Genomic DNA, 15,410 nt, shown 5'->3' on the forward strand with positions numbered 1-15,410 from the left:
TTCATTAAAACATTTCCACAGTAATTTATACTGAATAAATAAAGATCAATTCAAATATTGGAAGGGAGACAAATACATGCTGGTAGCAAAGGAGACTTGAATCTTGTGATTTTTCTGGGAGCTGGGTTGGTCATATATGTTAACATCATTTAAGATCTATACTGCTCTGGTTTTTTAAGAAAAATAATACTGAGCTATTATGGAATTGATCTTTATTTAAGTTTCATTTGCTATTCCTTTAGGTTTGTTTGCTCTGTGTGCTTTGGGGCAAATTATTCTGTCATTTCTGTTTACATATATTGCATTTTTCTTTTTTCAAATGCTATAATATTTGGGCATGTTAATCACAAGCATTTTTCTTTGTTGAAAGTCTGGTACTCCCAGATGGATTCTTGGCCTAGTTGATTACTATGGCAAATCCAGAGTCAAAATTAAGTCTGTTGAAATAATTTTAATCTTAAATATAAAGTTATGAACAACAGTAAGTAATGAATGTCTTAGTATTTCTTTTTATTTATATGCAATTATCTTAAAACTTGAGGTAAAATTAAATATAATATGTATTTTTTATTGTTTTAGTTGCTTCAGTAAATAAATAGTTTTAAATGAAATAACTGAAAAATTATATTATATAAGTACGCTTTGTAAAATTATATACGTATCACACACAGACACAAGGCACGTGCTTAAGCTTATTCATAGTAAGTGTGTTATTTTGGATTTAAAGAAAATACACTTTGGTTCCATTTTGATTCTTCTAGCTTACATCAGAATTTGGGAGCAGTTGTAATTCATTCTAATATTCAATCTGTTAATACAAAACTAGTGCCATGAGAACTTAAAAGTCTTTGATCATATTAGAAAGTAAAAGTTACTTCAAAATAAGTTGAGGTTTTATGCTCAGATTTTTAGTTATAGTGCTGTATTTCATGTACAAAATTCTCTTATACATCCATTTCACTAATTTTGGGATCCATAGGAAAAATATAATTTCCCAGGGTGCTTGATTCTTTATTTACTCTTCCTCTCTAAAAGCAAAGAAGAAAAAATAGATCATTATTGCTGTTATTGTCACTGTTCCTAAAAATGCATAATATACAAGTTGTATGTATATATACATACACATATTCAGATAAAAAATTTGTCAGAAGCCTTCAGAATTATAATAAAAAAGAACTATAAGACCAGTTACAGAACAATTTGTGCTGTCAAATTTATTTTGGCATTTGCATTTTTTCAGTCTAATGTGACAAACTTCTGTGTATTCGAGAAATGTTAATTTAGAAAAAATATGAAATAGAAGAAATGAAATGCAGAAATTTTCATCTGTTACTGAAGGAGCCCCACAGGGGCTGAATTGAGAGTTTGAAATAGATCCCCACCTGCTCACTACACTTTTGTTGCAGTCGAGGGAAGTCTTGATGCACTAGAGCTGGCTGACACTAACACTGGTAGTACATAAGAAGTTGGCCATTAAAAATATGAAATCAGACTTCTTATAATTTATATGTATTGAGTTATCATATGATATAATTTTCAATGAATATGGATTTATTCAGAATACGGTTGAAATTAGATAAGTTCATTTTTGGAAATACCAGAAACTTCATTGACAATTTTATAATTCATTTAGTTAGCATAAAAAACATTGATTTTGAATAAAAAGACAGCATCCTTCTTATGTGTGTACTTACAGATATTTTAAATACTAGTAAGATTTGCTTCAAATAACTTCTTAAATTTTTAATCACACTGCTGGAGTCTGTTAGTAAACATATATTTTAAAATGTAGAACATTACAAAAGGAAAACACTATTAAATAGAATCTTATGGAAAAAATATAACAAAGCTGTTAAAAATAATTAATATGAATTCTTCTCCTTCCTCAATATGTTCCCTTCCATTGAAAATATGGTTAGGACTTGGAGTTTTTCAATAATGTTAATTATAGGCAGACTAGTTATAAGCTGAGGTCACAAATTATTTTTCATAACATGTTATTATCAATGCAGAAAAGCATTTTTGTGCAATGAGGGAAGGCGTACTTTAGCAGCTAATTACGAGACATGATTTCCTTTTTTTTTTTTTAAAGATTTTATTTATTTATTCTTGAGAGACACAGAGAGAGACAGAGAGAGAAAGAGGCAGAGACACAGGCAGAGGAGAAACAGGCTCCATACAGGTAGCCTGACATGGGACTTGATCCCGGGTCTCCAGGATCACACCCTGGGCTGAAGGTGGCGCTAAACCCCTTAGCCACGCGGGCTGCCCCGTGGTTTCCTTATTGTTATTTGTTCTACAGGTTATTTAAGAAACATCAACAATAATAGTAATAAAACGTATTCTTTTCCTCTTAGGAAGAATTCCAACATGAATATTAAAACCTAGGAAATGTCTATGAGCCTTGGATAATCAAATTCCAATGATTTAGAGTAGACTGAGGCTGAATATCCTTTCAACTTTGATATACTAAATACTTCATATATTAATTCATTTATTAGTGTAATGTGTTAAATAATTTATTAGTTAATTAATTCATTAGTGTTATAAGAACTATATAGAAACAATGACTGTCATAATTTAGAGTATTAACCTAAATTCATGAGAGTCAAACATGCCTTGGGTTGAATGCTATTTTGCTGTATTTTTACTTTATAGTCTCAGGAAAATTAATTTTGTGCCCTAATTTCCCCATCTGAAAAAAATGGAGACAATAAAATTTAGCACACGGGGTGGTTTGAGGTTTATATTATTTGAAACATGTAAAATGCTTAAGATTCTTGGCACATATTACTGTTTCAAAAGTTGAATTAGGTATGGTCATTGCTATTATACCTAAGAGTGTCCTTAAAACCCACCCCTATGACCAGGGTTCTTTTGGGAGTTTGGTTTAAGAGTCTTTGAGTTGCTGGAACTAAATAAAGCTCCAGGAAGAAAGGTTAAAATAGCTGCATGAACAGGCCCAGAGAAACTGTAGGCCACCAAGCATAGCCATATCACATTCATTTTTACTTCCTTCTCTCATCAAAAGTTTCTGCTGTCTGCTTCTTGGCTTTATTGATTTTGTTATATGCAGCTGGCAGGAGAAAGGAACACCAATGAGCAGTCAGCCAGAGAACAAGCACAGAGCTCAGCTATCTTCCTAGCTCCAGAGCTGTGGATTGGCAGCTTGCTGACCAGGTCTGAAGGCTGGGACACCAAGGACTGTGCCATATGACAGAGTTTAGTGAACCAAAGTCGAAGAGCCACAGTGGTATCTTGCCATAGTGGGCTAATTCAGAAAGAGGAGGATGCACTTACCCTGGCTGCCAGGGTCAATATCTCCAGTGCCTGAGAAAGCTAGTAGATTCAATCAGCTAAACATGAGGATCAAAAGAGAGAAAAATAAAAATAGACAAGATAGAATTTTCCCTTGGGAAAATGCCTTGAAGAATACACCAGGCTGTAGAAAAGCCAATGTCAGCAAATGACAGACCAGCAAGGAAGGTTGAGCACATCAGCAACTGACCAGATGCCTCTCACATGTCAAGTGCAGCCTTGAGGTCCCTCACCCAAAGCCAGGTATTCATAGCACTCAGACAGGACTGGAGATGGGGAAGACCCATACCCAGGGGAGAAGACCCACGTGCCTAGGATGCCTAGGAGAGTCTCACCTGCTCTGGGATTATCTGAATTTTTGTCTGGGCAACAGGAGAGGGCCTCTGTCTACATGCCTTCTTCACCTGAAAGAGTAAGAGGAAGTGGTTCTTCACTCTCTCACCTTGGGACAAATAGGACAACCATGCTAAAGTGATAAGGGAAATCCAGGGTGTGGTCGCTACACCCAAGAAAAGAGACTGCTGGCTCCCACACTGTGACTGCCACCGCACAATCAATAAGGAATCAAAGACTATGGAGGGAGACAGCTGATACCCCCAGCACAGGGGCTAGACTTGCTTCCTGGTGAGCACCCATCCTCATTACTGCAGATGTCAAGGGGCTCCTGGAAGAGGCAAGATTCTCTATCAACAGAAAACAGATACTCTCATACACTCTTGGTGGTCAGGTACACTGGGACTACCTTTCTGGAGGTAAATTTCACCATCAAGTTTAAAATGTACTTTCCCAGGGCACCCGGGTGGCTCAGTCGGTTAAGAATCTGCCTTAGGCTCAGCTCACGATCTCCAGGTCTTGGGATCAAGCCCCATATCAGGCTTCCTGCTCAGTGGGGATTCTGCTTCTGTCTCTCTCTCTGACCCTCCCCACCACTTTTTCTCTCTCAAGTAAATAAATAAAATAGTAAAAATATTAAAAAAAATAAAAAAGTAAAATGTACTTTCTTTCACCTTGATCCACTGTTAGGAACTTAGACTTGTAGAAGTATGCCAATATAACTATGCAAAGATGTCCACTGCAGCTTTATTTATGGTAGCCTCCAAATAGGACTAACCAATGTCTTTATCAGCAAGGAGACCCATTTAAAATTATAACAAGCAGAGGACTGTATAGCCTAACTAGAAAAATCTTTAAGGAATAATGAGTGAAAAAAAGTGAAGCTTTGAATGATATATAAAATATGGGTCTCTTTGGGGTTTAAAATAAACAAATGAATGCATGAAATATAAATAGAGATACTCAGGTATGCACACAGTCTTAGTTTTCTTTATTTTTCAAATAATTATAAAACTTAAGTGGTTTCTTTTGGAGAGAGATTCAAAGTAGAAGAGAAGGAAAATTTACTTCTTATTTTATACCTTTCTGTAATTCCAATTTGCAAAACTTAAACTAGCTTTATTAACATTTTTATTGTCAGTAGGCTGTGATGCTGCCTTTTTCCTACCATGAGGTAATCGAGTTGGAGTGTGGCAATCAGAAAGATAGAAAGACCAGGAATCTCAGTTTCCTTGCTGAGGTAGCTTAATTAACCAACCCTAGTGTTACTCTATTTTAGGACATAATATAATGTAGGATAAAAGATTTCCCTCACTATTAAAGTCAGTTGAGCCAGGATTTTATGTTATGTGCAGTCCAAGTGACCTAAACTGATATAAAAGCAGTGAAGATATAAAGGCATCTTTGGGTTCTACAGGGCATGAAGTGGAATGCAATGATCAGATCAAACTGTGCTACAAACTTTAGCTTCAAAACGAGATATAAATGACTGTTAAACATATGAAAAACAACCTCACTCTTGAAGAGAAGTGCACTTTAAAACTACAATGAGATGCCATTTTTCATCTCCATATTGGCAATCAAAAAGCTTGATCAGATCCATATTGTCTAGGGGAAATAAACATGTCCATTTGTTGCTGATGAGATTATAAATGGTATAAAGCCATGGAAGGCAATTTCACAGTAACTTTCTTTCTTTTTTTTTTTTAAATATTTTATTTATTTATTCATGAGAGACAGAGAGAGAGAGAGGCCGAGACCCAGGCAGAGGGAGAAGCCAGATGCAGGATTTGATCCCCAGTCCTGGGATCTCGCCTGAGCTGAGGGCAGAAGCTCAATTGCTGCGCCACCCAGGTGTCTCTCACAGTAACTTTCAAAACTAAAAAGCTGAACTAGTTTTAGTTTACTAGTTACGTTGTTTGTAAATGCAAATTGGCTAAAAACTACCTAATTGCCCATCATAATGGGAACAGTTAATAAATTACATTGTGTTGATACTGAATTCTATGAAATCACTAAAAAGAATGTAACACTTGTATATGTACTGATACGAAAATACATCATTAAATATTAAGTGAGAAAAACAATATGCAGAATAGTAGAGAAGGGTATACTACTATTTGTGTGTGTGTGTGTGTGTGTGTGTGTATTGAAGAGTTATTCTAAAATATATAAATCATATCTGGAAAGATAAAAAAGAAACTGATAACATCAATAACCCTTAGTGGGTGAGTTAGGTGGATACCAGGCAGAGAAGGAAGAAGGATTTCCACTATATATTTCTTTGTATCTTCTGAATTTTGTGCCATGCACCTATATTAGCTATTCAAAATGATTCATTGGTAGAAAGAGGAGATAATCACAATAATAAAAAGAATAACTAGTTAGCTTCTCAGCCTTGGCTAAAATCAAGTGTAGTATCTCTTCTTCTCAGTTTAATATCTGATATGTCCTTAATAATAAAAGAGTAACTTAATTGAAGAATATCCCAAGATGTTAAAAAAATAATATCCCAAGATGTTAAGCAGAAAACCTTATTATTTCTATAACTGCAAAAATGTATTTAATTTTCAATGTTCATTCATTTTAAAATGTTAATAGTGTTGGAATGAGTCTTCATGTAATAAAGTATTTCTAACATGGAAAAAAATAAAATAAGGCAAATACAAAATGTATAGAGAAGAGGTTGAGATGTATTTTCACTACCACTCTACAACTACATCGCTGTTAGTATTCTAATTGGATTTATTGTGAGAATACACTTACAAACGTGGAATGCATGTATTTATTTACACAAAATTCAATTATGCAATTATTTCTTATTCTGATTTGTCTTTTTGTCCCATTTAATATACCTTCAACATTTTTAATGTCATTAAAGAACTTTTAAAAATAGTTTTAATGGATATGTAATTCAATTAATGGATGTGGCATCATTTATTTAACTATTCATCATTAATGATAACTAGGGTGCCTACTATTATCACGGAAACACTAAAATGAAAATTCTTCTATGTATATTGGTTTCCCATCTCCTAAGGGTGAGTTCTGGCAACAACTATTATTGGAAAAAGAAAATGAAAAGAATGAAAGCTCTGTTTTTCCAAGTTGCTTTGCCAAAAAGTTATGCCAATTTTTACTTATGAGAATCCTTTACTTTATGAGGATGCTTGTCCCACCAAACAATCTCTATTTTTGGATTTTTTTTTAATATTTGCCAATTTTATGAAGGATAATGACATCTTTTAAAATTTTGCATTACTTAATTATTGGTAATGTAAACCTTTATGTGTTTACTGTCCATTTGTATTTCTTCCTTTCTAAAATGCCTAAATGATTTGAGCCAATTTTTTCTGTTGCAGAGTTAGTCATTTACTTATTTGACTTGAAAGCCATCTTTTTGTAATACTATTGTTGCAAACATTGTATCTCACTTGGCCATTTGCCTCATATATTTGGTTATAAAATTACTGACATGTAACATTCAACATATTGATTTACATCTATACACTTTTCCCTTCAAGAATTTTACAGTGATTCTGTGCACCTAGATATTCAACTTGCATTCCTAAATAGTCTGTTATTTCTACTAAATCTTTAAATGATTCTAAGTTTTACATCTAATGTTTTAGCATATTTGTTCATTATTTCTATCTAAAATATATAATCTAGCTTTTCTTTCCTAACAAATTTCTATCTAAAATATATAATCTAGCTTTTCTTTCCTAACAAATTAGCCTAATACTTCTAATACCCCCTTCTAGAGGGTAGCTATTTATTTCTCTACTGACTTTATTATATAACGTTTTTTATGGCAGCAAAGTTTTATATATGCTGGAATCTATTTCTGATTTATGGATGCTCTATTAATCCTCTTCACAATTCTTCAAACATGAACACACTACTCAGAATTTTGTTAGTAAATCTTTAAGACTTTAGAATCATTAATATATTAATATTCTTTCTAAAATTATTTGTATTTATTACATCCCATTTATTCTTCTACATGATCTTTGTCCATTCCCAAATAAATCCCACTAGTGTTTTGTTTGGAATTGTGCTAAAAGAAAAATATACTTTGGAAACAAATATTCTTTCTTACAAAATTCAGTGTCTCTGAGGTGTCTGCATGGCTCAGTTGGTTAAGCGTCTGACTCTGGATTTTGGTTCATGTCATGATCTTAGAGTTGTGAGAAGGAGCCTGGTGGTGGGCTCAGAGCTCAGTGGGGAGTCTGCTTGAGGATATTCTCTCCTCTCCCTCTTCTTCTCCCTCTGTTCTCTCTTTCTAGAAGAAATGAACAAATCCTTAAAAAAAAAAAAAAGAGAGAGAGAGAGAGAGAGAGAGAGAAGAAAACCAAAATCGAGACTTTCCATCAAATAACATGATGTGTTTCATCTTTGTAAATAGCCGTTTTTTTTTTAAGTCACTCAATATTGGGCTTTAAAACATATTGTTCAGGGACACCTGGGTGGCTCAGCAGTTAAGTGTCTGCCTTTGGCTCAGGACATGATCCTGGAGTTCCAGATCAAGTCCCATATCAGGGTCCCTGCAGAGAACCTGCTTCTCCCTCTGCCTATGTCTCTGCCTCTCTCATGAATAAATAAAATCTTAAAATATTACTCAGAGGATTTTTTTGTATGGTTAGATTTGATAATATTATTTACTTAAACTTTGTGATAATCTTACCAGGTAGATATTATTATTACTATCATTATGTGGTAAGAGAATTGAGATTTAAAGAATTTAAGTAACATCCATACTAGTCAGTGGTAGAGACCAGTTCTATCTAATCCCAAGCACTTAGGCTCACCTATCATGCCTGTTGCCTCCCAATTATTGTAGGTAATAACTCATGAAGGAATTTTGATCCCCAAAATATTATTCAATATAGTATAATGCTGTTTGTATTAGTAAATGTAACAATTTAACAGTCTCTTCCCATTTGCCTTTTTGTATAAAAACTAGTTTTCAGAAAAAAAGTTATCATATGAATAATTATTTTGCTGGCTCATCATTTTAATTAGCTATTTTTACTTAGACCAGGACTATTCAACTTGCACTTGTTGCAATATTCCATAAATAAGACCCACAAGGAAAAAAAGGGGGGAATAAATGTGCATTTTTAATCCCTATAAGTTTCAAAGGCATTCGAGCATAGACTCATTTCTCCTGTCACTCTCCATACCCAGAAGACACAAGAGACCACAGAAAGTTAACATTTCCCACAATAGTCTTGGCAAAACTCCACAATAGCTAGATGACCACGGTAATCTCTGAAAGTGACTCTTTTCCTGAACATGTTGTTTACTGCTGTACAGGTGTTTTCCAGCCTTATAATTATTTCCATCAGGGCTTTAATTTTAATTTGAATAATTTTGCCCTTCAGACTTCTCTGGTGTACAAATATGCACCGTTTGCCAATATGCCCTTAAATTCATAGATAATATCTGACTACCATTCTTCAGGATAAAATTAAATGCAGTTCAGGATAAAACAATGACAATATTTAATGTCAAGTTTGCTCTTTAATCAATATACCAGGAAATTAACTTTGTCCAGGTTAAGTTTTACAACTTGGATATGAGGTCCCAGGTACATTCTTTTATTAATAAATGAAAAAAATACACCTAGAAGCAATGCATTGATTCAAACCTGTTTTGCTGTTATAGGGAGTCATTTTGCATCATTAGTATTCTATTCTTCAACTTCTCCACTGGCCAAGCAACAATTGATGCTCTAGAATTTTACTTTGTGTGACTGAAATCCCAGTGATAAGAGACTTGCTCTTGAGTCTTTGTATATATTTCTGAAGTGGTTTCAATTCTTTATATTTTGAATCATGACACTGAGCTATGTTTTTCACTTTTGATCACAGAGGAAAAGTGGTATCTATGGCAACAGAAAGTTGAAGTGTGGTTCCTGACAGGGTTTTCATGTGACAGAAATGACAGCCATCTTTGTTAAGTAATACTATGTTAAGATGCTATCTTTTGTGTCAACTTTACTGTGATATCCAAAATTGGGGAATTACAACTTTAAAGAAAAAGACAGCTCAGCAATTAAAGAGTGTATTGTAGTGTCTTTAGTTGGAGTTCTTGTGACCTACCTTTTGGTTCAGTGTTTGATTTATAAACCAGCATGGACTAGTGTTCCAAAATCATGATTAGTTAATTAAGAGATGTCAGCGTGGAACCTGTACCAAACATGTTTCTTAGAAAAGTGACTAAAATTGCATGTGTGGGTAATTTTGACTTCTTTCTTATCCAATGTATTATAAAAATGAAAGGTCAAGTTATTCAGAAGTTGTGGTTAGCAAAATTTAATTACTATTATTTTGGTGACTTCTTTTTTTCTTCTCCTTTAATTTTTTAAAAAAGAACGTCCACTATCTTCCTCAACTCCCCAACATAAAACACAGAAACATACACAGATAGATGGATACACACCCCACATTTTTTTTAAAGTTTAGATTGAGTTTTTTTAATCATGGTAAAATATATGTAATATAACATGTACTGTTTTTAAGTGTTCTGTTTGGTGGCACTAAGTACATTCATACTGTTGTACTGCCATCACCACTATCCATTCATAGAACTCCTTTCACCTTGCAAAACTGAAACTCTGTACCTTTTAAACAATAATTCCCCTTACTCTCTCTCCCCAGCCCCAGGAAATCACATTCTACTCTCTGTGTCTATAATTTTGATTATAGGTATGTGCATGTAAGTGGAATCATACAGTACTTATGTTTTTGTGTCTAATTTCATTTAGCATAATATCCTCAAGTCACCTATGTTGTAGCATATGTCAAAATCACCTTCCTTTTTAAGGCTGAATAATACTCCATTGTATGTATATACCACATTTTGTTTATTCATTCTTCCATTGATGGACACTTGGATTTCTTTCACCTTTTGGCTATTATAAGAAATTATAAGAAATGCTGGTATGAACATGGTTATATAAATATCTCCTCAGGTTCCTAGTTTCTTTCTTTTTTTTTTTATGACAGACGCACAGAGAGAGAGAGAGAGAGAGAGAGAGAGAGGCAGAGACACAGGCAGAGGGAGAAGCAGGCTCCCTGCACCGGGAGCCTGACGTGGGACTCGATCCCGGGTCTCCAGGACCGCGCCCTGGGCCAAAGGCAGGCGCTAAACCACTGCTCCACCCAAGGATCCCCTCAGGTTCCTAGTTTCAATTATTTGAGGCATATAGCCAGAAATTAAATGGCTACATTATATAATAATTCTATTTTTAGTTTTTTCAGGAGGTACCATACAGTTTTCCATAGTGACCATACCATTTTGCATTCCCAGTAACAGTTTACAAGTGTTCTAGTTTCTCAACATACTTACTAACACTTGTTATTAACTGTACATACCACACTTTAAACAGTATCTTAGTATTTGAAGATAATGTAATAAAATGTGACTTCTGGTATCAATGTACTAGGTTCAAATTCTAGATCTTGAGTTTACTATATGACAATAGGCAGCATTTAACTCCCTTGAACATTAGTTTTGTGATCTGTAAAAAAGGATAATAGTACATACTATTGGATATGTTTTTATAACACAAGTGGGATATTGCATGTAAAATACTTCAAGACTCACTCATTCAGTCTTTACTAAGCTTCAATTCTGTAAGTGAAGGCAGATTAAGGATCTTAGCTAAGACTGCTATAACAGACCATAGACTGGGTAGTTTAAACAACAAACATTTTTCAAAATTCTGGGGTCTGGAAGCCCAAGATCAAGAGGCTAGCATGATTGAGTTCTTGGTAAAGGCTTTCTTTCTGGTTTACACATGGGGCCATCTTCTCATTTCATCCTCACATGGCAGAGGGAGAAAAAGAGCGGGGTGGTGCAGAGGGATAAAGAGAGGAAGACTACTTCTTTTCCTCTTCTCCAACTTGGGGGCTCCACTCTCATGAGCTAATTACTTCCCAAAGCTTCTACCTCTAAACGCTATCACATAAGGGCTTAATTAAATGAATTTTGGGAGGGCATAAACATTCAGTTAATAACACAAGCAAACTAATGTTATGAAGATCTCAGGCCCATGAAACAGAAAACCAGAGAGAATAATTACACTTCATTTTATTTATTCAAATCTTTTTCTTTTTCAAAGCCCCCACTTTGGCTTCCCTACCATGAGGATTCAATAGTCATCTGCCTTTTACTTATTGATTTCTTTCCCATTTTCCATTTTATCCCTTGTATGCAAATCAGTTCATCAGATATTTTTATTAATTACATTTTATGTATATATCATCTTTTTACTACATTATTAGAGTATTAAGGGAAGAAATCATTCCATATATTTTTTCTTCCCTGATTTTTTAAAAGATTTATTTATTCATTAGAGAGAGAGAGAGAGAGAGAGAAAGAGGGTAGGAGGAGGGGCAGAGGCAGAAAGGGTCTTAAGTAGACCATACACTGAGTGAGGAGCTCAATGCAGGGCTTGATCTCACGACCCTCAGATCATGACCCTGAGATCTCATCCTGAGCCAAAACCAAGAGTCAGACACTTAACCAACTGCACCACCCAGGCTCCTCTCTTCCCTGATTCTTTACCTTGGTATATAACATTGTTATTGATCAATGTGTATTTCTCAGGTCACTAGTAATACTTGACTAGTCCTACTGAAAACCTGCTGTTCTTAGAACATTTGCATGTAGTTTTAAAAAGGCTAATCAATAGACTGAATGTTTTTATTCAGAAAGGAATTTTACTAATTTTACTAAGGAATTTTACTAATCCTATGTCATTTTCCATATTGAAATTAAGAAACACAAGTGTTATTAATTTACTGATACTTAAAATCCTCATACCTACAGAAGCCAAGTGAGCTTAGTCATTTGAATAGGTAAGAGAACAAAAAAGTTTGCTTCCCTGAGATCTAGTTCAAGGTTCTTTTTATTTTTCCTTTTTTAAAAAATTTAAATTCAATTTGCTAACCTAGTATAACACCCAGTGCTCATCCCACCAAGTGCCCTCCTTAGTGTAGTTCAAGGTTCTAGTCAGACTAAGTTGATCCCTGTATTGAAGCTGTGCCCATTTGGCAGTTTTCTACCTCTTTTAGATGCATCTATTGCTGAAATGGTGTTTCTCAGGCTTACTTTGTTGTTTATTGAGATATACATATCTTGCTCTCTATTATGCTCAGGCGTATAACACTGAATGTGCTCTAAAGTTGAGTGACCCTGGATTGGAATAATGAAATATGAACTGTAAAAATTCTTAGCTCTATTATATCTGAAAAACATATAAAACTTTGATTAATTTTATTCTAATTACATGAAAAATGTGAATAATCTTAGCCATAGAATTGTAAAGATTCAAAATGATAGCACATACAAAATACTCATGACCATGCCTACCATGCAACAAGCTCAAAATAAATGTTAATTATTACAACTGTAATAACTGAAATAATGTTTCTCTAAATCTAGACTTCTACCTCTTCTAGATTGGATTGTATTAGTATTTGGGGGGCTCTGATCCCTTAAGTAAGCATCAATAATTTTACCAAGAAAATAAATGCCTGTGGTATTGCTAACACACTGCCACCATTACTAAGCTATTACTCCTAACACTACTTGGTTTTTCTATGATGAGGGCAACTAACTGTCTATGGAAAGGCAGAGACAATGTTCAGGAGAGAAACAAGTAAAATGCTAGCATGAGAACCACTGATGTAGAGAGGAAAGTTTATGGGACCCGAAAACCCATACCAATGTGTGCTGTGGGCCAATAGAAGGGCTAAATTCAGGTATAACAGACAATACAAATGCTGGAGGTCACTCAGGTCTTAAAGTGTGAGAAACATAAAATATTATGCTAATGAAATAAACAATGACTCTGAATTTATGAATAAATGAATGCCTTTCTTATTAATTTTAAGATTTATAAATTATATAAAATAATTGTTTCAAGGCAGAAACTATGAATTTGGAAAACATATCAACTAATGAGGGTGTGTACTTCGTGAGGTTGGGGGAAGAATCTGAGTAAGGTGGAAAACCTCTATAAACTGCTTCCTTTTTAATATCTACAGACTAAGTAATCTCTTAACTAGTTCTTTTATAAAGAAGAAAGATTGAAAGTGTCTTTAGTAATAGTAGCATTTTATATTAAGAAACATTGGAAATAATAGATTTAGATGCAGAATTTAACTTTAGCCAATTGAGCTATACCAGTACATAATAAATATCCTGATAGATTATCCAGAATATTAAATAGAAAGATTCAACATAAGAAAAAAATGGATATAAATTCTTACACATTCACCCACACTGATATAAAACTCATTTTATAACTAATCATAATACTTCTGTCTTTAATGAAATGTCAAACATTTATGCCAAAATTTTCAGTCAGTAAAATTCAATTACTCATAAACACAAATATTTTTCTAGCATACAGTGATTAAAAATACAACATTTAAGACTGAATTGGAGACACAGAATATTTTGAAAATTCACTGAAAATCAGTAAGAATTATCTTCAGCATAAAATTATCTTGCATTTTATTTAAATACCATAAGGTTTATACGTTTTCCACTGGGCTTTTAGATATTCATATATTATTCTGATAGAAAGAGCAAAGAAGTCAAAACACGTTTTTAAAAAGTGATTTTTAAAATAAAAAAGTTCCACTGGATTTAGAGAAGAGCTCTAGTAGAGTTGTAGCTTCAGCAATCACTTGGGATCAAACGCTAAATCCAAAAGGCAGCTGCACAGTACAGATGAACAATTTTGTTCTCCACAATTACCCTGATTGTAGATAATCTGATTTGGACTGCTGTATGAGTGTGCGTGTGTGTGTGTGTGTGTGTGTGTGTGTATCTAATCTTATATAAGAGTTGATGCCTTTGGTGGCTGAATTAGGTCAAAATACAAAAGACAAAATAGATAATAAGTAAGAAACATTATCAAGATTTTAAATCCACAATTGTACTCTATTTCCCCAAACCCAGAGCTTTGATGAAAATTGTTTATTGCATGGCTAAGGTCTTATCTGAAGACATCTTCTGGGCTTTGAAGATTTTATCATAGTCTTAGAAATAAAAAATTGAGCAAATTGCAGTGCTTTTCTGTAATTTTGTAAAACAGGGTGTTTCAAGATAAATTATACCAGTGGACTGTATCTGTCTTGTACCACAAAACACATGTAAAATACCTGTAATTTAGTCATTTCAAGGCATGCATGAAAAAGGTAATAAACACAAACACAGACATCCTAGTTTGCAGACATGCAGACTTCACAAGTTAGAAAGATCTCAGGCTTACTAAATATCAAAGATGAAATTTCTACTGCACACCAAACTACTGAAAATTGCCTTCAAATTTAAGGTGCAATTTATTTCAAATGGGGTAAAGTAGCTGGAAGCATTGAAGCAGACAGAGCTACACCTAGATTTATTATTTTATATTTACAATACAAACCCATATACACATATGTGCAAACAACATATGCCCCAAATTGTGTTCTTTATTATTTAGTTTTTAATGGCTTCACGGTTCTAATATTTAATTTATGTCAAAAACTTTGATTTTTAAAGCATATTTTGGCTTTCAGAACTTTGATTTCCAGATTCTTTTTCAGATTTTTTTGGAGTGTTTGGAAATATTTATTTAGAATAAAATTATGTTAATGACATTAAATTATAAGACCATCTTGTTACTTGTAGTAGACTCAGTTCAAAATAAAATGTTATTTTATTAATTAAATAAATATTTTTCTTTATTTAAC

The 15,410-nt window shown here is 33.7% G+C and overlaps 1 pseudogene; it reads left to right on the top strand.

Annotated features, from left to right (window-relative positions):
* Positions 1–6,035: 6,035 nt before the first annotated feature.
* Positions 6,036–6,143, top strand: LOC144313106 (U2 spliceosomal RNA; annotated as a pseudogene).
* Positions 6,144–15,410: the final 9,267 nt, after the last annotated feature.

This window comes from Canis aureus, chromosome 4 (genome assembly GCF_053574225.1).
Source record: "Canis aureus isolate CA01 chromosome 4, VMU_Caureus_v.1.0, whole genome shotgun sequence".
NCBI classification, from domain to species: Eukaryota; Metazoa; Chordata; class Mammalia; order Carnivora; family Canidae; genus Canis; species Canis aureus.